The following is a 26,445-nucleotide window of genomic DNA, read 5'->3' on the forward strand; positions in this document are numbered from 1 at the left end:
TCTTTGCTCAGTCATCCTGACTCTTTTCAACTCCATGAAGCATTACAGGCTCTCCTGCCACACAACTTTTTCACCTTTTATTTCTGTTCATGGAGTGCTCTTCCCTCTGCATTTCCTCAGTTAACTCCTAATCTTTCTTCACATCTCAGCTCTGCTTTTTTCTTCCCAGGAAATATTTTCCCAGGAAAATATTCTCAAATCTTTTATCTAGGTCAAATTCCTCTATTATGTTCTCTGATTGATCCATGAACCTCCTTACTCATAATATTTAGCATAGTTATAATTTCAAAATTTTCTGTAATGATTTGATTAACATATGGTTGGAGGAGTTAATCAAGAGGACATGACCACTGGTTGACCCACAAGCTGGACTCAGGCAATCAGAGGCTCCTCACTCCCTCACCTGTCCTTGGAATTCTGCCTACAATTCCCACAGTGGGAGCTGTTCCAAGGATACAGTCTTGAGAGAGTAAGGTGTTGTTGTGATCATCAGGACTGAATATGTGACCAAACGGGTTAAGACCTCTATGGAAATTTTTTTAATTGAAGTATAGTTGATGTACAATATTATATAAGTTACAGATGTACAATACAGTGATTCACAGTTTTTAAAGGTTATACTCCATGTATAGTTATTATAAAATATTGGCTATACTCCCCATGTTGTACAATATATCCTTTATATATAACAGTTTGTACCTCTTAATCCCCTACCCATATAGTATCCATCCCTGCTTCATTTTCCCCACTGATAACCGCTAGTTTGTTCTCTATATCTGTGAGTTTACTTCTTTTTCCTTATATTCACTAGTTTGTTGTACTTTTTAGATTCTACATATAAGTGATATATATAGTATTTGCCTTTCTCTGACTTATTTCACTTAGCATAATACCTCCCCCCCAAGTCCATTCATGTTGCTGCAAATGGCAAAGTTTCATTCAAGGATCTGGTAGTTGTGTGTAGAAATCTACTCTTCCTGCTGCCACCCAAGACAAGCCTCATTGTTTATGAAAATTGCCACCTACCAATCTGGAATGGTATTCCTCTTCTTCAGTCTCTTCCTGTCCTCCTTGTAGGGAAGATAGTTTCAAATTACACCAAGGGAGCTCCCTAGAAGGTTTTGAAACAACACATATGTATTCTCTACTAAACTGGAACTTGATAAGTGATAGCGACCACATTAGTTTTGCACAATTTGGATCTCTAATTCTACCTCAGATCCATGCCCCTAGTAGGTTGGAAGGAAGAAAGAAAGGATGAAAGGTAAAAAATTTGTACCTAAAAACTGTTGGTGGCATGACCAATGGAGATGAATAATTGAATTGTGTGGAAGGTTTTATTACATGTTTTCTAAAAATGATGGCATTGTTTGCAGGATGGATATTTCTGCTAAAATTTAGAGTATAGAGAAAACAAATAAGTAAAGATTTAAATTTAATGGGGTTTATAAAGTAATTTTATGTTAAAAGCATGATAAACAATTTAGAAAGAATTCCTAAAACATAAAAATTGAAACTTTTTCAATTGTACATAATGTATTTTGAAGTTTTGTAAAAAACATGTTATTGACAATAGACTGTCTTTAACTACTTAACACATTAAATATGTTTCACACATTTTCCATTCAGTATAATTTTTTATATAAAGTTTCCTAGCAAGAATTTTCATTAAAATTTTACACTTCAGTAACTGAAACTTTAATAACAGGTGAATATATCTTATCTATTTTGGTTTCAGAAAATTAGTAAAAATGTTATATTTGAATAATACTCAATTTTGGTTAATGATATAAGCATTTAACATGTCTGTGACTTAATTTTTCTTTATTGTGAGTAAATAATTTGTTAAAAATAAGAGTTATTCAAATTTATTTTATAAAGTAGGTTTCCTTTGGATTTAAATCTTGCAAAATTAGAAAGATGGGATAAATTCATTAAAGGAATTAATAGGATTTCTGTTGGCCAACAAGATAGATGGTACATTCATACAATCTTCCAACTGTTCAATAAATATATATAAAAGGTATATATACGTATGTATGTGTATACATATATATGTATATGTATATATATACACACTATATGCTGTGTCTCAGACTAGCAGCAGTAGTTAGGACACAGTCCTTGCTCTCACAGAGCATACAGTTTCATGAAAGGGACAGATTTTAAAACTTACAACACAATATCTAGTTATGAGTGTGAAGATAAAATGCTACAAGTGTATATGAAAGAGATTTCAATTTTTGGATTCCAAATAAGGATTCATTAAAGGAGAGATAAGAAGAAGGAAAAGGAACTGATAGAAAGAAACTACTGGAGGTAGATGTAATGAAATCAATCAAATCTTGTTTTAGAGAAGACTAAGGAAAATATATTTAAATAAATGTTATGTATGAGAAACAGATGGTGGTTTCTTTGATACTAATGTATGGTTTAAGGAGAAAGCTAGTGAGAGGTGAAGCTGGAAATTTGAAATAAGAACCAGATATTGGCTTTGATTTACAAATAGAAATGTTTTGTTTAATTTGTTAATGATTCATAAACAGAGATTTTAGAAGGGAATTATAGCAAAATGCATCTTTCTTTTAAAACTATAATGATGATGGCCCTATAAAACACGGACAAAATGAGAAGAAATAAAAATAAAAGTATAGTAAGAGTCTCAAATTTGATCAGAAACATACTGACCAATACCAGAATTGTAAGAAGGAATTTCATAGCATTTCTAGACATCATAACCTGAGAATTAATAGGTCTCTTTGGGAAAAAAAATAATCATAATCTTGAAATTTTGAGTCAAGATGATGGAATAAATGCTTGTTAATTTTTATTCAACAAATATTTATTATGCATAAAAACATTCCAAGCAATCGTTTGGGTCCTGGAAATACTATAGTAAACCAAAAAATACAAAAAGCCCTGCCAGGGAGACAAATAGACTTCCATTCTAGCCAGGGAGACAAAAAGACTAACAATACACACAAAATATATTAAATGTTGGCTCGTGATAAAAAAATTAAGAAAAAAATAGTAAGGCAGGGCTTCCCTGGTGGCGCAGTGGTTAAGAGTCCGCCTGCAGAGGCAGGGGACATGGGTTCGTGCCTGGTCCGGGAAGATCCCACATGCTGTGGAGCGGCTGGGCCCGTGAGCCATGGCCGCTGAGCCTGCGCGTCCGGAGCCTGTGTTCCGCAATGGGAGAGGCCACAACAGTGAGAGGCCCGATTACGGCAAAAAAAAAAAAAAAAAAAATAGTAAGGCAGGGAAGTAGACTAGGAAGGGGAAAGGGTGAAATATTTGATACCAAGAGAAGCCTCAATATATAAGTCAAAGTCAGATAAGGGCTGAAGGAAGAGAGAGAATAATGCATGAGGCTGACTGGGAAAAGCTCATTCCAGAAAATAGGGAGAACTTATGCCAAGACTCTGAGGAAGGAGGCAACATGGTGGATACATTGCAGGTGTCTTTGGGAAGGCATTAGGAGACCAGTGGTCTGTAGAGAAGTGATTGGGAAGGACAGTGGTGAAGTCAGAGAGAGAACAGGGCGTAGGTCATACAGGGACTCATGGGTTTTTTGTCTGAGTGTGATGGGAGCCATTGGAAACTTTTAAGCACAGCAGTGACATGATCTGAATTATATTTTAAAAGGATCACTCTGGCAGACAGATGGGGAAAATAGTAAAAGCAGGCAAGCCAAGGCAGGAGGTTTTGCACAATTTACAAGAGAAACAATTATGGCTTAGACCCCTACATCCAGTTTGAAGTAGTAGAAACACTGAGAAATAGTAAAATCTGATTAAATCTGGTGGCATAGCACAGTGGTCAGATGACCAGCCTCTAGAGTTCAGTTGCACAGATTTGAAATCCAGTTAGTTACTTAAAACATAAAAGACAGTGGTCTATTTTTTTTTGTTTTGTTTAACACTTCTCCGTTTTGTAAAAACAGGAATAATAATAATAGTAACTAATTGAGAGGTAATCTCTGAAGAGCATTTAGAAGCATTCCTACATGCTAGGCAGGTAGGAAGCACTAAGGGTTGGCAAAACAGGGAAAGAGGAGGCACAAGGATTTGATAATAAACCAAATGTTAAGAGTGAGCAGAAGGGCTTCCCTGGTGGCGCAATGGTTGAGAGTCCTCCTGCCGATACAGGGGACGTGGGTTCGTGCCCCGGTCCGGGAAGATCCCACATGTCGTGGAGCGGCTGGGCCCGTGAGCAATGGCCGCTGAGCCTGTGCGTCCGGAGCCTGTGCTCCACAATGGGAGAGGCCACAACAGTGAGAGGCCCGTGTACCAAAAAAAAAAAAAAAATAGTGAGAAGAAGACAGGCGTCAGATGACTAAAAAACTGGAAGATCTCAAGTTTTTCTTTACTAAAAGGGAGAATATTGACTTAGGAAGAGCAGGCTTGAGTGAAGATATAAGGAGCTCAGTTTGAGATGTTTAATGTCTTGGATATCATTTAGATATCCCTATGGGGTAGACTACTGTAGGTCTGAGCTCGTAATATGAACTTAGGAAGCTTTAGGATGTAAAGAGAGTACATGATGATAGAAAAGACAAGAGTTCTAAGGATTCATCTATTAATACTCTATTAATACTAACAGATAGACTCTATTAATACTAATATTAAAACATACAACTTTAGGGAATTGGGAAATGAGGAAGAACCAAAAAATGAGACTAAGAAAGAGAAGTAAAACGGGAAGAAGAAAAAGAAAAAACAAAACCAAAACAAAATCCCCAAAAGCCTATGATATTTTGGAAGCCAAGAGAAAAGGTGTTTAAAGGCCAAGGGAGTCATCAACTCTTCAAGTAGGATGAATGCTGAGAAATGACCATTAGATTTAGCAGTTCTATAGTCCAGTAGCCCTAGTCAAGTGTTTCACTGGAGCAGTGGGAGCAAATATCTTATTGGAGTGGGGGGTTCAAGGTAGAATGAAAAGAACAGAAGACTTTCTGTGAAGAAAATAAGAGAAACGAGATCTCAACTGAGGGGAAAGTATGGTCAAAAGGTTTATTTGTTTTTGGTTTGTTTTAGTTTTTTGAAATATAGGATGTTTGCAAGTTTATATAAATGGTTCAGGAGAAAGGGATAATTTGATGAAGTCGAGAAAGGGTATACTTGCTGGAATATTATCCTTGAGTAGATCAGAAAAGATTGGCCCAATGTGAACTGCAGAAGCTGTCCTTAGCTAGGAGCATGGACAGTTTAATCCATATAAGTAGGAGAAGGTATAATGTATGGACACAAACCCATGAAGTTAAGTGGAAAATTGTGGAAGTTTTCTCCTGATTACTTCAATGTTCTCAGTTTAAAAAGATGCCATTTCTGTTATGCAAGATGAATAAATTCTGGAGATTTAATGTACAGTATGATGACTATAGTTAATAATACCGTATTAATACTGTACTTAAAAGTTGCTAAGATAGTAAATCTTAAGTGTTATCAACACACACACACACACAAATGATACCTACTTGAGTTGATGGATATGTTAATTAATTTTATTGTATTAGTCATTTTGCAATGTATATGTATATCAAACATCACATTGTGCACTGTAAATATATGTAGTATTTATTTTGTCAATTATACTTCAATAAAGCTGAAAAAAAATACACGATATTCTCAGCAAAGAACATTAATGAAAAAGAAGTAGTATGGTGTGATGGTATGAATGGTCACATAGGAGAGGAAATGGCACATACATACATGATAAACACTTATGAATATACACATACATTAAACATATATTTGTATGCACATATATTCATAAACATATGTAGATAATAAAGAAAATAAATATTTAATTATATATGCATGCATATACATGCATGTATGTATACACATGTGAGTACATACACACAAATATACATTCTTGTGGCAATGTGTGTCTATGTGTGTATAAATCTAAGTTACCCACTTGAGCCTAGAAGATCTTCACTGTTCTGAGATGATATGTTTGTTTGTTTTGGGGAGGTCACGCAATTGTTGAGTAGAAGGACATTCATAGATAAAGGTGATGAATAAGAACAGGAGATAACAAAACCTTAGTTCAAGATGAGGCTTAAAAATGTAAACACTGTATTTGAATTTAAATCCAGAAAGCAAGAGTAATATTTTTATGCTAAATTTTCTTAAATGAACATTTTCTTGAATGAAGTAGAAATTAACAGGTAGAAACTAAAGGCTGAGATTCTCAGTAGTCCAGAATATTTGTAAAAATATTTAAAAATAAAAGTACCATCACCTGGCTACTTCTTCATAGTGATCAGAATATATACTAGCAGGACTTAATAGTAGCTTAGTAATAAGTTTTCTTTAGAGCCAGCAAGAAAAATTGAGCCGGTCTTGAAAAAAAAGTTCTCAAAGAATATAGAAAGTAATGGTTACTTTAAAAGAGGGAAAAGGCAGATTTGGCAACAAAATAAAGAGAGAGTGTGTGTAGCCACCTTAGGGATGAGAAGTAGCCCTTGGGCTTACTAGTATATAAATCACAAGATTAGGAAATGCAAAGACAAATAGCTCCCTGAAGGCTATACAGGTTATAGTGAGTCAGTCGAAGGCTATAGCCAAGCTAAGAACTATTCATGAACTGATCAGCAATACTCTTGCAAAAGATACACTGTAGACAGAGAGGTAGAGAAGTTGTTAATGCTCTTTTTCTGACAGCACAGCATCTGATGAGCCAGTGAGCACAAAAACAAGATAAAGGTCAATAAAATTTCAGTACAATCCACCAATCACACAAACGTCAGATTTGGAAGACCAATGTTCTAACTTTAAATTAACTGCCAGGGAAAAACTGTAAAATCAAAGCACTTGAGAGTGATCTGTAAGCTGGCATAAATGAAGTACATGGATCTTATATTATTATAAGAATCAATATATTTTGAGGGTACATTGTAAGCCATAAAAATAATCTTAAGACGCTGAAAGATTTTAAAAGCTAATCAAACGAAAGTCTTAGAAATCCTACTGAAGACCACATATTAGAACAAATTAACATTTATATGCATGCTGATATATTTTAATTTGATAATACCCACTTCATTGACTATCAAATGGAGTGAGGTTCAATGAAGGAGGTGAGTTTCATAAGGAGTTTTGAAGGATTATGGCTAGAAATGTATTTGAGGATAGTTAAATGTATGGACCTCAGTTCTGCAGTACTCTATGAACACGACTGTTAGCTAAAAATGAGATAGTCCACAAAAACAAAATATTGTCTCCACTTGCAAATAGTCATAAAAAAAAATAGCCCAAATGAACTGCAAGGCTTTTATTCTGAGAAAATACAAAAACAAGTTTTATTTTGTTTCCAAAAATTCACTCATACATATTTGTTTCAGAGGAGTCTCTTTGATAAGTGATTCTTATATACTGTCAATCTGTTGAAAAAGTGAAAGATTATATTAACTTTATGTTCTTTGATTGCATTATTCATTGGTTCTACTATGGTTTGAACTTTTTTGAAATGTGGAATATAGTAGAGCATTCACTAAACACCTTTCTCAGAAATGTTTATTGATGCTCTTTGCTTTGTGTTAATAACATCTGAATTGCCAGCTTTACTCTTCATACTGAAGCCAACCTCAACACAAGCTTTGGCTACAGTGAGTGGGCCTTAAACCTCAGTCTGTTACACTCAGCACCTCTGTGTGCTTCTTCCCCATTGTAGAGGGATTTCTTGAATTCTAACTTGTACCGTGTAGCTCAATCATGCTGGGTTCTTACACCCAGCTTTGCCTTTTCGATCTCTCTCACTCAAGGGCATGGGATTTTCCAAAGAGCTTTAGAAACTGGTTGGGTGTCACTTCTACCTAAATATACTCACTAAAACTTTCCAACAGGTGACTGCTTTTATTACGTTTAAGGTATAGCAAATGATATCTTTGGACACCATGATCTTGAAGGAAGACCATTCCTAAAGAGGCCAGTCAATTGCACAACCAGGTTGGTTTATCTCAGATTCAGCCTTAATCATTCTCAGATTATTATTATTTTTTTAATATGGAACACTTCAAGAACCATTGCACAGGATCCAGGCTAATCTTCTCTGTATGATTCTAATTTTAGTATATGTGCTGCCAAAGCAAGCATCATTCTCAGATTATTCTCTCAGATTATTCTGTTTCCATATTATTTTGCCTCATAAGTAAGGACACATAGGACATAATAATACATCTCCAGGATTCAGAAACACTTAGACCATATTTCTTTGTTGAGTCTTTGTCTTTTAGTACTAATTTATCTATTTAAAAATACATGTCTCTACCATGGGTTTCTCTAAGGTAGAAATACCTTTTTTCCCTTGTATCGACATTACGTAACAATGTGGTAAGTATTTAATAAGTCACTGAAAAGTTACATGTCTGAAGTTCACAGTAATAATAATAATATGGAAGTAATAAAGTTCAATAATTGTTATAAAAATATAGATATCATAGCTACTTATATCTTAAATAATTACTAGTTTTTGATGAAAGATATATATCAGAGTTGTATTTTTTAATTGAATAATTGTCTTTTTTATTGAGTCATTAATGGATGTTTGTTTAGTTTTCATAATTAAGGTAAAACAACTATCAGAATTTTGCTTCTACATATTCGGTCACTCCTTATGTATATTACATACATTTGTATATGTTCTGTATATTCTAGTTTGTAATCAGTTTTTTAACATAAAAGTAAAATCCATGTTTGTTTTGCTCAGTATTTCCACAATCTGTACGTTTTGCTTTCAATACATCTTTTATATTTTAGTTAACCACTCCTGTAATTAAATAATCCCATATTAGTGTATGTTTTAGGTTTCTTTTCACTTTTCAGGATAAATGTCATATAACACAACTTTGGCCACAGCCTAATTCTCTTATAATAAGTAGCTGTAAATATGTTGTTGAGTAAATTGTATGCATTTAAAATGTTAATATACATTGATAAACATATAAATATACTATTAATTTTAGAATTCCTAACAGTAGTTTGTATCTCTTGCTTTCTCACTCTCTCATTTAAATGACTATTAGACATTTAAGTTGGTCAATTCTTCAGATTGTTGCACACTACTATCAGCTATTAATTATCATTAGTTTTATTTTAATTTTTCTTATTTCCTTCTCATCCATATTCCCCAATCATATTTGTATTCCCCTCCCTCACACAAACACCCTTTGAATGTGTTTGATATATACCTTTAGATACATATATTATTCTAAAATATGACATGTTCCTTTGTCTCTGTATGTATTTTTGATTTACAGAAATGATGTCCTGCTTGAGAGCTCATTATTTTTCTTATCTATTATTCTCAACAGTATATTCTATAAGATCTATTGGTACTTCTGAGAGTACATTGAGTTCATGCTCTTAACACTGCATATTTCACATTTGCTTTTGTTCTCTAGTGATGAGAACTTAGGTTGTCCCTAACTCCCTCTACCAGAAAAAAATGACACAATAAATGTGTAAATATATATTTTTTTTCAGACTGATACTAGTGATAGGGGTGTTAGAGGTTCTAGGTATACCTAATTTTAATAATTACTTTCAAAATTCTCTCTATGATGACTAATCATCTAAATTACACTCTTTACTGCACACTATGCATTTTTCTCCATATATTTATCAAAACTTGATGTTATCTGACTTTCTATCTTTTGCCAATCTGGTGTTCAGAAATTCATAACTTATTCCTTTTCTATTTACACTACTTTAATCCTTAGTGAGAATGAGCACCTCCTTATAAACATGTTAGTAATTTGAATTTTGGTGTCTCCTGGATCTTATGGCCCACGTGGCAGAGCACCTGGCTTGACATCCTGGACCTGTTGTACAGTCTTTTATTGTTTTGGGCCCCAATCAAAACTAGCATTCCTCAGGTCACTGGGTAAATGGCCCACTGTAACACACCCAAGTGGGGGATATGTTGCTTCCAAAATCCAAAGATGCCCACTAGACATGGAGTCTCTTTTTTTGGTTATAGAGGGGACAGATGTGACAACTTATCCTTCACTTTAGAACAGGTGTCTTGAAATACCCTACACCACAGGATTCCTGGACATTTTACTGAAGTGGAAGTCTACTGAGTTTTTGTGGAATTGATTTCTCAGTTTTTGACATGCAAATATCTTAACATTAAGTCTAGAGTAGTTGCTACTTCTTGCTCATTAGATCTAATCAGCACAATCTCACCAATATGATAAACTAATGTCATGTCTTGGGAAATGGAAATGTGATCAAGGTCCCTACAGACTAAATTATAATGTTAAGGCTGGAGATAGCCCTTGAGGTAGAACAGTGAGAGCACACTGCTTCTTGTAAATTTTTTACTACTGGGTATCAAGAAAGAAGCACTGGCTGCATACTAAGTACCAGGGGATGTGTTAATTTGCTGAAGCGATGAAATCACATCTGGAAGAGCAGCTGCAATTGAAGTCACCATTTGGTTAATTTTACAAGAATCCACTGTCACTCTTCAAAATCCATCTGTTTTCTTCACAGGATAAATAAGGCAAGTTGAATAGGGATGCAGTGGGAATCAATACCTCTTCACCTCTCAAGTCCCTGATAGTGGCAGTAATCACAGAAATACTTTCATAAATGTGATATGGCTTTTGGTTGACTATTTATCCTAATTAGAGGCAGTCCTAGTGGTTTCCATTTGGCCTTTCCTACCTCACTCCACAGGTAAAGGAACCAGTGTGTGGTTTCTTCCAATTAAACAATCTAGAACTAGAGAAATAACCACAGGGTGGACTCGGATCCACTAGACCCAACGTAAGGTGGACCTGAGCTAAAACACCATTTATCACCTGACGTTAATAAACCCCTACTCTGAGTAATAGACCACAATGACTTATAGATCTCCTGGAATTAGTGTCATTTCAGAGCCAATATTCAGTAATTCTCAAAAAATCTGAACATTTCCTTTTCCCCAATCCTTGGTAAATCTGGTAAAAGGGCATATGTCCCTTTCAAGAAGTCTGGGAGAAAGATTGACAGTATGAATTTTGGTGATGTAGCTGGATTCTTTCTCAAGAGGAGTAAGCTTTTTCATTCAAGGAATTCTGGGTCTATAAATGGGTTCAACATCTGGGAATTGATCGGGGGGACATAGTTCTCTGTTTTGGTGATTAAAGTTAGACTTTTGTCTAACTCAATCTAAAGCTCTGATTACATTTCATAAAGTCAGAATTTCATAGACTCCCTATCTCTTTCTCAACTATTCTGGTTACTTCTTTGACTCCACTGTCCATTATGGAAACCAGACTCACCTTGTCTCTGGTGACTGAGTTCTGCCCATTGTTTCCTGACACTCTGGGATCCAGTTACTCCCATTGCATATAAGGATCTCTGTGCACTAGCAGCACTTTCCACTGTAATTTCTGGCCTACAGAGAAGAGATACCAAAGATCTTTTCAAAGATGCTGAGGCTCATCTCACAAATTATTTCTCAAAGTAATGTGAAAGGTGTGTTTTCTGGATCCTCTTGAAGTGGGTGAGCAACTCTTCCATGATTAATGTACTTTAACATTCCAATATTCCTAAGCCTTTCAACATCTTCCTCTACAGTATATCAGAGAAGTTCTTGCATTTTAGCTTCATGTAGTATAAGTTATTTTTTGATCCATGTTTCAGGCAACCAACCAAACATACTGTTAGAGCTCTTTCTAATCCATCAAGCTGAAAAATTGAATCCAGAACCTTTGCTTACTTGGCCCATATTAATAAATCCAGAGTGAACCAACTATATATTTCTTTCATCATTTTCCTTCACTCTTTTTATCCTTTCCTAAACATATTCCCCAGATTTCTGTCTATATCCATTGGCATGCAGTATACCTCCTTGTAGGACACATGTTTTACTTCACGCTTTATGACCTGCTGGGACTTGAGTGTAGTTATAGGTCTAGAAGCTAAGACAGATGGTGTGGATGGGTCCTGAGAAGAATCAGCAATGTCTTCAAAGGCAACCACTTCAAAATAGGACATTAGTTTCTTCAGGCAAATCACAGTTAACCTCCTCAGTCTGTAGTGAAAGAAAGACTGCTTTTATTATCAAAGAAGACTCAACAGAATTTAGGGGTTCAATGTTCACAGCTTCACAAGGATCTTGCCATTTCAATTTTCAAGATCCCGTTCCTTCCTAATGAATGCCCTCTCTTTAACAGAAGATATTCTATTGAGATGGTCGAGAATTCAGTTTGTGTTATGATCTACCATTCACAGGATGTGGCACTGTAATTGTTTTTTAGAATATCAGTCCTATAGCCACAGGAAATAGGGTTTGTTTCAGGGCAGAATAGAAGTTTTCAGGTAATGTACTCAGGGCTTGAACTAGGAATTTGATGTGTTCATCCCTTCTTTCTCCCAGTTTCTCCACTGCAGTTAGGAAAAATAAGCCACTCTCAGTGTACTCCTTATTTTAAGCCAAATGTTCTAAAGTATGAAATACATAGTTACCTAGAGTCTTACCATATATATATATTTGTTAACAGATCCCAATGGTGATATTTTGTGCATCTCTAATGCTGCACCTGCCCATGGGCTACCAATGTTCTCTTTAATAGTGAAAATAGAGTAATATGTACCTCTAATCAGATTAGTAGAACCAATTCCAGAAAACCCAGAATCCTCTGAGAAAACATATCCTTTAGAGCCACTTGTAACAAATTATCACAGAGTTGTTTATTTATTTTATTTATTTATTTTTTTGCAGTATGTGGGCCTCTCACTCTTGTGGCCTTCTCCCGTTGTGGAGCACAGGCTCCAGACACGCAGGCTCAACGGCCATGGCTCACGGGCCTAGCCGTGAGCAGCATGTGGGATCTTCCCTGACCGGGGCATGAACCCGTGTCCCCTGCATCGGCAGGCGGACTCTCAACCACTGCGCCACCAGGGAAGCCCCACAGAGTAGTTTAAAATAAGAGAAATTTACTCTCTCCCAGTTCTGGGGGTCAGAAATTGAAATCAAGGTGTCAGTAAGGCTGCAGTCTTTCGCAGTTTATTGTTGCTTTTGTCTTTCGTTGACTCATGGCTGCATCTCTCTCTGCTCCATCTTCATATCACTTTCTCCTTTGTGTAACTGTGTATAAAATTTTCCTCTGCCTCTGTTTTACTTGTGATGACATTTAGGGCCCACTTTCATAATCCAGGATAATCTCTTCCTTTCCAGATTCTTAACCACTATTTTTGCCACATAAGCTAATAGTCACTATTTTATCATATAAGGTAATACTTATGGGTCCAGAAATTAGGACATGACCTATATTTTGTGGGGAGGGGTCACCATGCAGCCCACTACACTCATTATTTATAAGATCTTGTACCAGTCAATTTCACTCTGTCTTGCTTAAACCATGGCATTGTGGTTTGCCTTTGATAAGAAAAACTATTTTTACTATTTTTTTCCTGATGTTATGAATAATATCTCATTTTCTATTATATTTTAATTTACTATTGATGGTGCAGAAAAATACAGATGGTTTTATAAATTGACCTTTCATACAAGACATTTGCTAAATTTTGTCAGAGTTCTAGAAATGTCTCGATCCAATTGAGGTTTCTATATAGATAATCATAACATCTACAAATAATAGTACTTTAACTTCTACCTACCAATTTTTGCAGCTGTTATATCTTATTTTTAAAAATAATTTTGATGCCTGTAAATTCCAATCTTATGTATATTAGTAGTGGCAATAATAAGAATCTTTATCTTGTTTCAGATCCTATGGGAAATATTTCCAATAATTTTTCATTAAGAAGCATGTTTGTTAATCAAACATAAAAGCAGAGAGTACAATGGTACTTTCCAAAGGCTAGGAAGAAGGGAAGATGAGGAGATGTCAATGAAAGGATACAAAGTTTCATTTATACAAGGTAAAATCTCTGGAGATATACTGAACAAAAAACATAGGGCCTCTGGTTAAAAATACAATATTGTATACTTAAAAAATTGCTAAGGGGGTAGGTATAATGTTAAGTACTCTTACCACAAATGAAAAAAAAAAACAAGAAATAACATTTGTTATTAATTTTTTTATTTACACACTGGGCCAAGTTAAGAAAGTTTCTCTCTATTCCATATATTCTTGTCTCAAGCATATTAATAACATTGTAGTAATTTTGTATATATACTTCCTTTTTATTATGTGATTAGCACATCTCTTTGTGAGAGGTAAATTTAAAACTACAACAGCTTATTTGTTCTTTCCATCTTCAATTTTTTTTTTAATACTATCGAAGGCTATGTATATAAGGTACATATATATTTAAAGCTGTTATAACTTTTGAATCTTTTTCATTTACAAGTATTTAAAGTATTACTACTTATGATAATTTAGCTTAAATTATATATAATTTAATATTAAAATTTCTGTATTGAGTTATTTTGAGGTTTATGTTTGCCTGTCGTATTTGGCTTTAACAGTGTAGTTTCAGAATTATGTATCCTTTTTAGTTCAGTAAATTTCTTACACACAATATATTGAATTTTTTCCCTTATGTAATATCTCTTCTAATTGATGGGGCTTCCTTATGTAATGGACTAAATGATGGTCCTCAAAAAGATATGTCTACATCTAAATCCCCAGGACCTGTGAATATTACTGTACTTGGCCAAAAAAAAAAAAAAAATGTGATTAAGTTAGGGCTCTTGAAAAGAGAAATGTATCTTGAATTATCCAGGTGAACCGCAAGTGTGATCATATATATCTTAAAGGAAAGCCTGAGGAAGGTTTAGGACAGACACACAGAGTAGAAGATAGAAGACAAAGAGAAGGCAATGTGACCATGGAAGTAGAGATTGGGTTGATGCAACCACAATGCAAGGAATGCCTGGATCCACCAGAAGCTGGGAAAGTAAAGGAACAGAGCCTTTGGAAGGAGCACAGCCCTTCTGACACCTTGATATCAGACTTCAGGCCTACAGAACTGTGAGAGAATACCTTTCTGTTGTTTTAAGCCCAAATTGTAGTAATTCGTTACAGCAGTCCTAGGAAATTAATATACCCCATTTACACTTATTGTAAATACTCCTGTGTTACATTAATTTCTGCCATCTTATTGGATGATTTCTCATATAAAAATGTCTTTTGATTCTTAGTGTTCAATTGAATATGTCCATTTTCTTCCATGGGATTCAAATTTTAAAATCATTAAAGTGTGTTGTGTCTGCTTTCTCACATTCTAAATAGGGAAATTAGCACCTGGCTTGTCTTCCTCATAGATTCTTTGTTGTGAGGATTAAATGGTTTACCAGGCCTCAAGTCATTTGGCTCTACTTTGACATGTTCTCATCTCCTAGTAAGTTTAAAAACTTAGATTGAGACCTTGGATAACACACACTTATGTATTAGATATAGAGATATTGAATATAGAAAGAAAGAAAGGACTTTTATTCTGAGTTTATTTTATATGAAAATTCAGTCATGAAATGTATAACTGAGATAAGTATGAATGCATATATATGTACAATACTTGATTTGGTAAAGTAGGTATAGTAAAGACAGGTAAAGCATCAAACAGTTTAAACACAGTAACCTAAGTAAACCAATATGAAATAAATGAAAATAATGAAGTATCCATTACAATTATTTATAGTATTTCACTGACGAAAAAGATTTGTTACTAACACAACAAGGAGCCATAAACCTCAGTAACCAAAATTGGATGGCAACTTCATAAAATATTATTAAAATTATACTCTACCTACTACCACCAATATTAGAAATGGCTTAGAGTAATTACAGATCATGATGCAAGTAAATTATTAGGATATCTTTTCTAAGTAAAATCATTATATGACATTTGAATGAAGAAATAAATAAAGCCAACATGCGTTAATGGTTGGGAAGTGATGGAAAATTATTTTATTCTTGTTAGTTGTATTTCTTCTTAATTATATAGAAGAACATAATTAAATAATAAGAACTATGAAAAGTACATTTTATGTCACTATAAAATTTATGTGTTTCTTGGAATTTGAAATAATTAAACATATGTACAGTACATGTTTTATCTCTAAGTAGATGAAAGCTTCATGAAAATATGAGCTAAATAAATTGAAAACTGTTAAGTTTAAATTAAAAATGTTTAATATGTCATAAAGGGATGGGAACATATGCTCACATTTATACTAGTCTGTGGAGTTAAGATGCTTAGTAAGATCTTAAAATGGCATACACTTAAACACAACTTGGTAAGCATTCATTGATTATTTTGTGTGTATGTGTAGAAGTCTCAAATTCATTTATAAACATAAATAAAACTAGCCAGAAACAATATTACTGGGAATCCATTTGCAGAAAGTACTATCATTAATATATATCTATAAATTTATATAAATGTATAATTAAATAAATATATATATATATATGCTGTATGTTCTTGGCAGATTTCAGTCTAAGAATATCTAGCTCAAAAGCCATGTATGTATTATTAATATTCACTATTTTATGAAAGTTGCTAACATTTACATCTTAATTAAAATAGGCCATGCACTGTTACATTTTTTACTTGTTAATATATTTAGTATTTACAATAACCCTGTAAGGAATGCATTATCATCATCCACATTTTACAAATGAGGAAACAGTAGCAGAAAGAAGTTAAATAATGGCCGAATTCACACAACTAGAAATTGTTCTATCCCAAATTCAAACCTTGGTAATTTGGTTCTAGAACTGATACTCTTCATCATTTTGTGACATTGACTCTGCAGTTATAACAATTAGAGTCAGTTCTCCAGGAAAATTGTGATAGAAACTGTCAACAAAATATTAACAAGTTGATCTAAGAAAGAAATGGAAAATTTTATTCAAGCCAAATTTGAGGATTATAACAAGGGCAGAGCATCTCAGAAAGTTCTGAGAATGAGGACTGTCTCATCCATGAGAAGTCAAGGCAGAGTTATATAAGTTTTTTGAGACAGAGGGCTATACGTCAAATGATGTATTATTGACAGTTTACATAAACCAGATCTAAGCGTCATTGCAGTGGGTTATGTGACCCCTTACAAGATCAAGAAGGGATATTATCTTTTAAGGAGTTGTCTTGTTGATGCTAGGAAAATATTGCTCTTTATGGTTGAGCAGATACTCCTGATGATGTGGGAGGCCCGGTTGATACATAATGCAGATACACAATGCACAATATGGGGGGAAGAGGAGGGCAAAGGGCAGAGAAGAATTTTTATGTTTAGATTTTTCTTGTCTTTCCATAAAATATTAATTTTATTTCACAAGACAAAATTTTCCCTCTACACACTCTGTGTTTTTATCATACCCCTCTGTTCCCATAACTCTAAGTAGCACTGAGGTTGCTACCCTTTCTAATTACTCTCAGGATGACAAATAATAAGATGATATATCACATATTGCTACCTTTATATTTTAACAATCATACTAGAGATGTACCCACAGATTTAAAGAAATAGATCTGAAATTGTTAAATTTTGAAATAACAGCAAGGCCCTGGTGATGATGAAGGCAGGGCTTTGGCAGGTGCATACTTGTCAGCAGGAGATCGTATTTAGTTCTCCTTAAACTGCACCAGAGATACTTAAATTTTTCATCTACTTATATTATTTAGCTAGCACAAAAAGTTTAATATTCTTGCATACTTGTATTAATCAGTGTTCTCCAGAGAAATAAATCCAAGGACAGGAGGAGATGGAGGTCACAGCTCAGCAGGCAGGCAGGCAGGGGTAAATTCTCCCTTCCTCTGTTTTTTGTTCTACTCAGGCCCTCAATGCTTTGGATGATGTTACCCACACTGGGGAGGACAATCTACTTTACTGAATCCACCAATTTAAATGGTAATCCAATCTAGAAATACCTAGATATAACATTTAATCTCAGTACCCTGTACACTCGGTACACATTGACACATAAATTTAACTATTACAACATTTCATAGGTCATTTAAATGTATAATTGAATTAGACTTCCCAGCGTTTGGGGAAAAAGTAAATTATATTTAACCATTATCTAAAATGACACCACCCTTGAAGTGGAACTGTACTGGGATATTACTTGAAATGGCCAAATGCCATTTTGCAATTGTCCATAAAATGGTATTCCTTAAGATTTCTGTCCAAATTCAGCATTGGGATGCGCCACCCTCACCCTTGAGATATGTTGTGCCCTAAGGAAGACAGAGTAGCCATCACACAGAAAGACTTTTCAAATGAGGCTCATGTACCCTGAAAGCAAAACAGCTGCCGTGTGGACAACCGAAGGCTTGTGACCTTTGCTACTGGAGAAAAATGTCTGTTGACACTTGGGCTCATTATTTCACACACAGAGCCAGTTGGATTAAAGTTTCCTAGAATAGAAATATCGGTTTCCAACAGATTTTCTTTCTGTTGCAAGGATGTGCTATTTCTCTTTCTCTGAGAGCCATTTTTGAAATTTTGCATAATAAATTTCAGAGGCACAAAGTACCTTATGGAATAGGAATGGAAAATCCACTTTCCATTCCTATCACATTTTTATCACATCAAATCACATTTTTTCCATAACTTCAAAATCAGGCCTTAATGAGGAAAATCAGCCCTCCCATAAAAATAATTTGCTTTCACTTATTCTAAAATCAAAAATCTGTCTAAAAATACTGTGTCTCTCTTTTTTTGCAAATGCATATATGTATGTTTTACATGTACACTTTATCTTATTTTCTATTAACTCTCATTGTTTTTAAGAGGTATATTTGAATCTCTTCTCCAGAATATTTTACTCCTTCTCATTTATTTACAAACTACATACTTGAATTGCTGCTCAAATGAATATTATAAATTCATTCATGTATGTGTACTAGGGCTTCTTTTCACTGTAGATCTCAAAACACTTTCTGAACTATTTAAAGGAATACATTTTATCCTGGATAATACAAAAGAGAACCTGTAAGTCACATTTAAGAACTGATGATAAAGAATCACACAGCTTGATAGTAGAGATCCCTCTAATTTTCTTTGGCATGCACATTGAAAAAAAATTGGCAAAAGTCATATATCAAAAAAAAGAAAAAAAAGTTCTAGTGTGTGGTGGTGTTTCCAAAATAGCAGCAGCTTGAACAGAGATATCCAACTCTTTTGTTGCAAGATTCGTGTTGAAATACCAAAAGAAAATTTCCAGCAAACAGAAAAATCTCATTACAGCTACAGAAATAGAAGAAAAGTTTCACCTCACAGTCCAAAATTTGTGGGCTAGAGATGGAAACAATAGCACATTTTAAAAAACAAACCAAACCAAAAAACACCCAGAGAGAACCCATGTCTCCTCTCACATGTGCGAGGGAGGAATCGTGGAAAATGAGGCGAGAAAACAGACTGTTGGACAACTCTGCTATCATCACTTTTCTTAGTAGAATTCTACACACACTGTTGACTTATAAGAAAGCCCAGAGAAGTGATCTAGGTACAAGGGAAATAGAACTCTTGTAATCTCAGTATTCAGAAACAGCTATTTTGGAGGCCTAAATTTTGTGTGATGACTATATTGTTCAGGAAGCTGGCAGAGTTTGTTCAGAGCTTTTCTTTGATGTAGTGGATCTGGCTGTATTAGCTAAATCAGGAAGGAGCCTGGATGTAGCCAGAAGTGAAGAAGCTCGGACAAAGGATGGCAGAATATCTATTTCGTGGTTCTGTCACTTTTCCAAGCAGAAATAAAATTTTTTGTACTGTCTGGAAAGCACATGACCCTTAGCCATTCCACTCAATGTTTAATTTACAACAAATAAACCATTCAGATTAAATCCTGTGTCTACATTTCTGAGAACAACCAGGTACCAAGGGGGAAAACAAGAGGAAAATACAGTCACCATGTTTATGAGTAAGAATCAGTTCTGGAAATTGTGTTTTTTGTTTGAGTATGGTTAAGTAAGAAACATAAGTAAAGGGAAAGTGGAACCAGTGAATCCATGAGAGTATAGTGTCAAGGAAGCTAAGGAAAGAGAATGTTTCAAGAAGAAAACTTCTCTTAGAAAAAAGTTGTCAACTGATCCAGATGCTGGGAAGAATATGAGAACTAAAAACAGTTTCTGCATTTCAGATATTCAGATCCTTGGTGAATTTATTTATTCAGGGAGTGATGGGAGCAGAAGTTAGGTTAGAGAAAGCTGAAAAGTTACTGGACGGTGTGTGGTAGGTTCAGTAATGCCTCCCACCAAAGATGTCCAGAGATGAGAGATTCCTACCAGGTGGAAATTTACTATCTTAGTAAAGGGGAATATCTCACAATGCATATGTAAGTTGAATCATCACATTGTACAATTTAAATATCTTACAATTGTATGTGTCAATTACACTTCAAAGAGCTGAAAAAAAGAGGAATATCCATTGGGTAAGCAGAAATATGTATGCGTATAAATGCCTGAGTGTGTAAATGCATGTTTATATATATGAAAATATATACCTATATAAAAATCTACATATTTTTAAGTGGAACAATTATTTCCTTAAATGTGCTTTAGTAAAAAAAATTTTTTCACCTCCACTTTAGAATAACAACCAAATAAGAATATAAGTAATTTGTTCAGTTACATAGCCATAAAAATGAAACTACAGCTACCAAATCCCTCTTCTACTTCCTTCTCATAGCATGTCTCTCAATTAGTGGAAAAACCACCATATGCTTATATCCTTCACTTGAGCTTAATTCCTATTGTGTCAACTTTATACAAATAAATTTAATTTTAAATTTACAGACCATATGTTGGGTTAAACTTGAAATCTCCTAGGAGGCCTACAATAAGATAAATATTCAAATCAGTGATGTAAATTTTCACATCATAACCCCTGCTTCTCCTCATTGCATATCCAACCATTTTTATCCCAGCTGCAGTGCATAAAGCAGACATTACATCATCCTAGGCCTGCCAGTCATATTGCTCTAACTGATACAGAAAACCTAATGTGAATTGTACCACTGCTAGAAGTGTTATTCCACCAAGAGTTTCTCAAAGTACTTGATTAAGATTCTGTAGTACAGACCACAATTTAAAATGAAATGCTAAAATAAAGTCACACCCTAAGAGGTTGAGCTCTCACCATCATTTGAGTTATCATCATTCTTTGAGACAGTAAAGCAAAAGAAGTAATTATCCTGCATGAATGAGAAGACTTCTCCCCTTTCAGAAACTATATTGGTGACCTCAGTTTGCCTGCCTTTGGCACTAAAATGACCTGAGTGCTTTCTTGTGGGAAGGAGTTGGGAAAATAATAAAGAAAAAGCAAGAGAGAGTTGGGGTAGAAAGGAGCAGGGATGAAAGTAAAGAAAAAAAAAAAAAAACCTCTTTGGGGTTTGTTCAAGAAAATCTTAAAATGATCTGATAACTATTTCTGATGAAAATAATGTATTTCCTTGAATATAGAAACCATTGCAGTTGTCAAGAGGACACACTTATATTGTTTTTGAAAGAGTATAAAAAGTATCTGCATGGGGCTTCCCTGGTGGCGCAGTGGTTGAGAGTCCGCCTGCCGATGCAGGGAACACGTGTTCGTGCCCCGGTCTGGGAAGATCCCACATGCTGCGGAGCGGCTGGGCCCGTGAGCCATGGCCTCTGAGCCTGCGCGTCCGGAGCCTGTGCTCCGCAATGGGAGAGGCCACAACAGTGAGAGCCCCACGTACCGCAAAAAAAAAAAAAAAAAAAAGTATCTGCATGAGGATTTCCACAGCAAGTCCAAGCTGCAGGTAAACTGACCTGTTACTTGAGTTGTGTAGCACTGGAAGTTCCTGGGAGATGTGGAGATTGTAGGAGCCTCTGACAAGCCTCAATACGGTAGTCATAACACAGATGCCTGGGCTTAGGAATAAGGCTATTTCTTCTTCAGGAAACACTATTGCACATTTGAAAAGCAGCTCCATGCTGGATCTTGGACCCCAACAGAGACCAAACCCTTGACCATGAGCCATTTCGTGATGATGGGATCCAAACAACCTATCATGATCCAGGTATTATCTGATCGTACAAATTAGAAAACATATAAACAAAAACAACGATAAGACCCCCACCTTTTTTTTTTTTTTTTGGCTAAAAGGGTAATCTATGTTTTTAATTACTTGTTTGCCTTCATGATGGCTGTTTCCCCCATTTCTGTCATATGAAAATGTATCCTGATGGTGGCTAGTGTTTTACTTTAAATTTTGCGTAGGACTGTGGTTACATTGACACCATGCAGTGACAATATGGTAACTGATAGACAAAGAAAAGTGTATTCTGAAGGGCACATGGGGAGAACTGTGCTAGATATTCTTATTTTCCATCCCAGATCCACTCCTCTCTGCTGTCCACTACTTTCTTTGCTCCTAGATGTTGGCTTCTATCAGATTCAAATGAGTCCCTTTGTCTTCTAACTGAATGGGTTCAGAACTCAGCTGTAGCTACACTCTCTGGGTTCAGAGCTGTGTTGGTCACAGTTTGCTTCTGGAGTGTTCCAACTATCCATGTCATTTCCCTTAACCCTGATGACACACGTGTGAAAGCCCCTTCCCTAAACTCTCTTTAATTACCTTTTGAGAGTACCATCTGTTTTCTGATGGTTTCTAACATAAACAGCTGTTTTGATGAAGCTGTAACAAAATGGCTAGCTAAAAAAATTGTAAAGAAACTGTTCTTATGAATTATACCTGATATAAACTGCACATTCTTAAACTTCATGGTATCTCCAAGCCTTGTCCTATTCGTTATACTCTGTTTTCTCTCAAACCCTTGACCAGCAACTATCCACACTATATGCAATCAAAGATTCCCATAACATCCTTGATCTCAGTGGTGATGAGAGTCAGGGATGTGATAAACTTGTACTTAAGGAAGGCTGGGGAATGGTGTAATGATGTTTATTAGATGCATGACAAGGCAACTTGAAAAAAAGAAAATAGGTCTCTCATCTTCTGAGATGGCCCACACTCTGTTTGTGGAGTGTGTTTCTCTCTAAATAAATTCACTACTTACCTAAAAAAAGAAAAGAAAAGAAAAGAAAAGAATATATTTTTTTTACTTCTAAACAGAACAATTCCAAGGCCAGTTGTGCCCGTGCCAAAACAGCAAATTTCAAATGATTGTATATAGAAGTATTTCAGTATATTAATATTCAGGAGCATGAACTGATAGGCTAACTGATATCATGTATACTATACAATCAACAAAAGGAAGTTTCCAGCCTTTAGTTATGCAAGATAAGTTTCTCAAGAAGAGTAGAATTATGAGGTCTAGTTTAATGAGCATACATTTTCTTCACAGATTCTCTGCTGGGGCACAAATCCACCATAGTATTGTAAGTGCCTTTATTTACTTTTCAATGTTTATTTGATCCTGACCACTTGGAAATTCATAAGCATTCGATCAAGAATATGCAAGGAAAAAACAAGTTTAGAATAAGTGAGTAAACACTGAGCGTGTGAACTTTTATTAAGCTGAAGATATATGTTGAATTTAGATCAACTCTATTTCTGTAATAAAAGTTTATAACTATTTGCTAGCTTCTTTAAAAGCAAATACAAGAAAACACCAATTTTTTGTATTTATTTTTCAATTTCCCCACCTGTACCTTTCACGTGGATTTATCACTTGTTTCTGAGGGGTGTGAGCTACAGAAACATGACATAATTTTGTGCTTCTAAAACGGATCACTGACTGCTTGGCTGGATTTTAGGGCTTCATGATATAGAGGAAATTTTGCACCAGAGCTTCAAGTTCCAACCTGACTCTTCTTGCTTCAAATACTTTCTCTTTTACTAAATAATTCCAGTTTTGAGGCATAGAGCAATAACACCATAATAAGCATAACTACTTTCTTGGAATTTTTTTTTTTGCTGCGGTACGCGGGCCTCTCACTGTTGTGGCCGGTACTTTAACTTGTTCTCCTCAGTGTTGCCATGTTGTTCCTCCATCAATCCGAACTCACCCTCTTGTGATCTCTGTCTCTCTCTCTTTCTCTCTTTGACTTGCTTATTCATACCTCCTTTGTCACTTCAGTAAATTTTCACATGTATAAGGATCGAGTAAAAATGTTATAGTGATTGAATCTGTTGGAAAAATAAGAAATATATTTCAGATACCTAGATTACACTCCCTGCCCCCCCACAACAATGTTCTATTTGAGTAAAATTTAGAGTGAATTACTAAATATTCCCCAAACATGCATAAAATAGGTTGAATAAGAACTATTCCAAACTGATTCTTTTCCTTTTTTCACAATGATTTGAATTTGAAGACTAGTTCTATAGAATTAATTGGTAAATTTTCTTAGGATTCATGTCCACATTTTGAGAAATTTTCACCTGTGATTAATGTTTTTGTAAATGTTGACTAATCTGATAGATATTCTTTAATACAGTTACATGTTTATACACACAATTATATCCATAGCTATGTTAATTATAACAAAAATGTATGCATAATAATGTATGAATTTAATACAGATAGTTAATTGAATTACTAATTAAACACATCACTTTATCTCTTGGAATTTCACAAATAAAATTTATTTTTATGATTAAAGAATTTTTATTCACATATAAGTTAACAAGCGGTGTGGCTTTTAACAACTGATAATTCTCTTAACTCATAAGAACCTTGTTTTCCTTATTTGTCAAAAGGAAATAAGGATTCTTACCCCATGGATTTCTTGTTGAATTTAAATGCAGGATTTATGTAGTCAATTTTTGCAAAATGCCTTGTACAAGTTAACCACACTTTAAGCAGTGGTGGTAGAGATGGTGGAAGCTGCAGGGAGCAGCATTTGTTGTACACTCTTCCTTTTGACTTTCCAGCAGTTCCTGAAGGTCATTTAGAACTGAAGAGATGGACATTTCCCATTGCTGGCCTAACAAATTACCACAAGCTGAGTGGCTTAAGACCACTCAACTCTGTTATTTTAGAGCTCTGTATATTAGAAGTAGAAACTGGGTTTTACTGGACTAAAATCAAGGTATTGTCAGGATGGTGTTCCTTTTGGATGCTTTAAGGGAGAATCTGTTTCCTTGCCTTTTCCAGCTTCTAGAGGCTGCCTGTATTCCTTGGCTCATGGCCCCTTTTCTGTCATCAAAGTCAACAGACCCGTGTCTCTCTGTGCCTTTCTCACATACTCATATGTTCCTCTGGCTCACTTTTCTGCTTCCCTCTTCCACTTTTAATGACCCTGTGACTACATGGAGTCCACCTAATTCAAAATAATTTTCTGATCTCCAGATCTTTAACTCACTCACATCTGCAATCGCTTAGCCATGTAGAACAGTACCAGTATGTTTGAAGTCCAGTATGTAGTCCTAAAACAACCAGTTTTCCTCTCATGCAGCCCTAGTACTAGTTATAATGTTAAACTTAGTAGTGCAAACATTCTTTTGATTTTCTTTCTAGTATGCATAACCAAAAAGTTTTATTTTATGTTTTTTTCTTATTTATTAAATTTCTAGGTAACTTTGTTTTTGAATAGCATGATTTTCAAGATTACTCATATTGGTGAATAGAGTTCTATTTCCTTCATTTCATGTTTGCATTATATTCTTTGAATGAACACATGGCAATTTATCTCTTCTAATATTGAAGATAGTTTAGGATTTTCTTATTCCCTTGCTATTAACAGTACAATTTAAAGCACCCTTATACAGATTTGCTGGTGTTCATGAGTGAGTTTCTCTAGAGAAGATGCCTGGTATCAGAATTTGTCTAATGCTAGGGTGAGAGTCCCATTGCTTAACATTCTTGCCCAAATTTAGTGTTGTCAGACATTTTAACTTCTGAAAATGTATTGTATATTAATTTAAACCTCACTGGGTTTTTTTGTTTTGTTTTTTGTTTTTTTTCGGTATGCGGGCCTCTCACTGTTGTGGCCTCTCCCATTGCGGAGCACAGGCTCCAGACGCGCAGGCTCTGTGGCCATGGCTCACGGGCCCAGCTGCTCCATGGCATGTGGGATCTTCCCGGACCGGGGCACGAGCCCATGTCCCGTGCATCGGCAGGCGGACTCTCAACCACTGCACCACCAGGGAAGCCCCATAACTGGGGTTTTAATTTGCATTTCAGTTTCATGTAATGACAGTGCATACCTTTTTGCATGTTGAAACAATTTGGATTTTTTTTCTGTGAAATGTCAGTCTATTATTTTGCCTGTTATGCCTATTTTGCTTACCTATTCCAAGATTTTATTAATAAACTCTGGATACTAAACTTTTTTTGGTTACATGTATTCTACAAAGGTGTTACTAGTTTGAAATGTGTCTTTTTATATTCTTCCCTTACACAAGGTCATGAAGTCATTCAAATGTATTTTCTTGTATGTTAAACTTTGGCTTTTAATATTTAAACTTTTGCTTATCACACAAACCTTACAAAGACAGGATAGACACTACAAAGTATCTCTCTAACCATACTGCCAGAGGAACCTTAGTGCTTGCCTATTTGTGTGTTCAGTTCGGCTCTGGGCATGGGTCTCTGGGAA

The 26,445-nt window shown here is 35.1% G+C and overlaps 1 pseudogene; it reads right to left on the reverse strand.

Annotated features, from left to right (window-relative positions):
• Positions 1-8,006: 8,006 nt before the first annotated feature.
• LOC115839070 (U6 spliceosomal RNA) lies at positions 8,007-8,098 on the reverse strand (annotated as a pseudogene).
• Positions 8,099-26,445: the final 18,347 nt, after the last annotated feature.

Source organism: Globicephala melas, chromosome 18 (assembly GCF_963455315.2).
Source record: "Globicephala melas chromosome 18, mGloMel1.2, whole genome shotgun sequence".
Lineage (NCBI taxonomy): Eukaryota > Metazoa > Chordata > Mammalia > Artiodactyla > Delphinidae > Globicephala > Globicephala melas.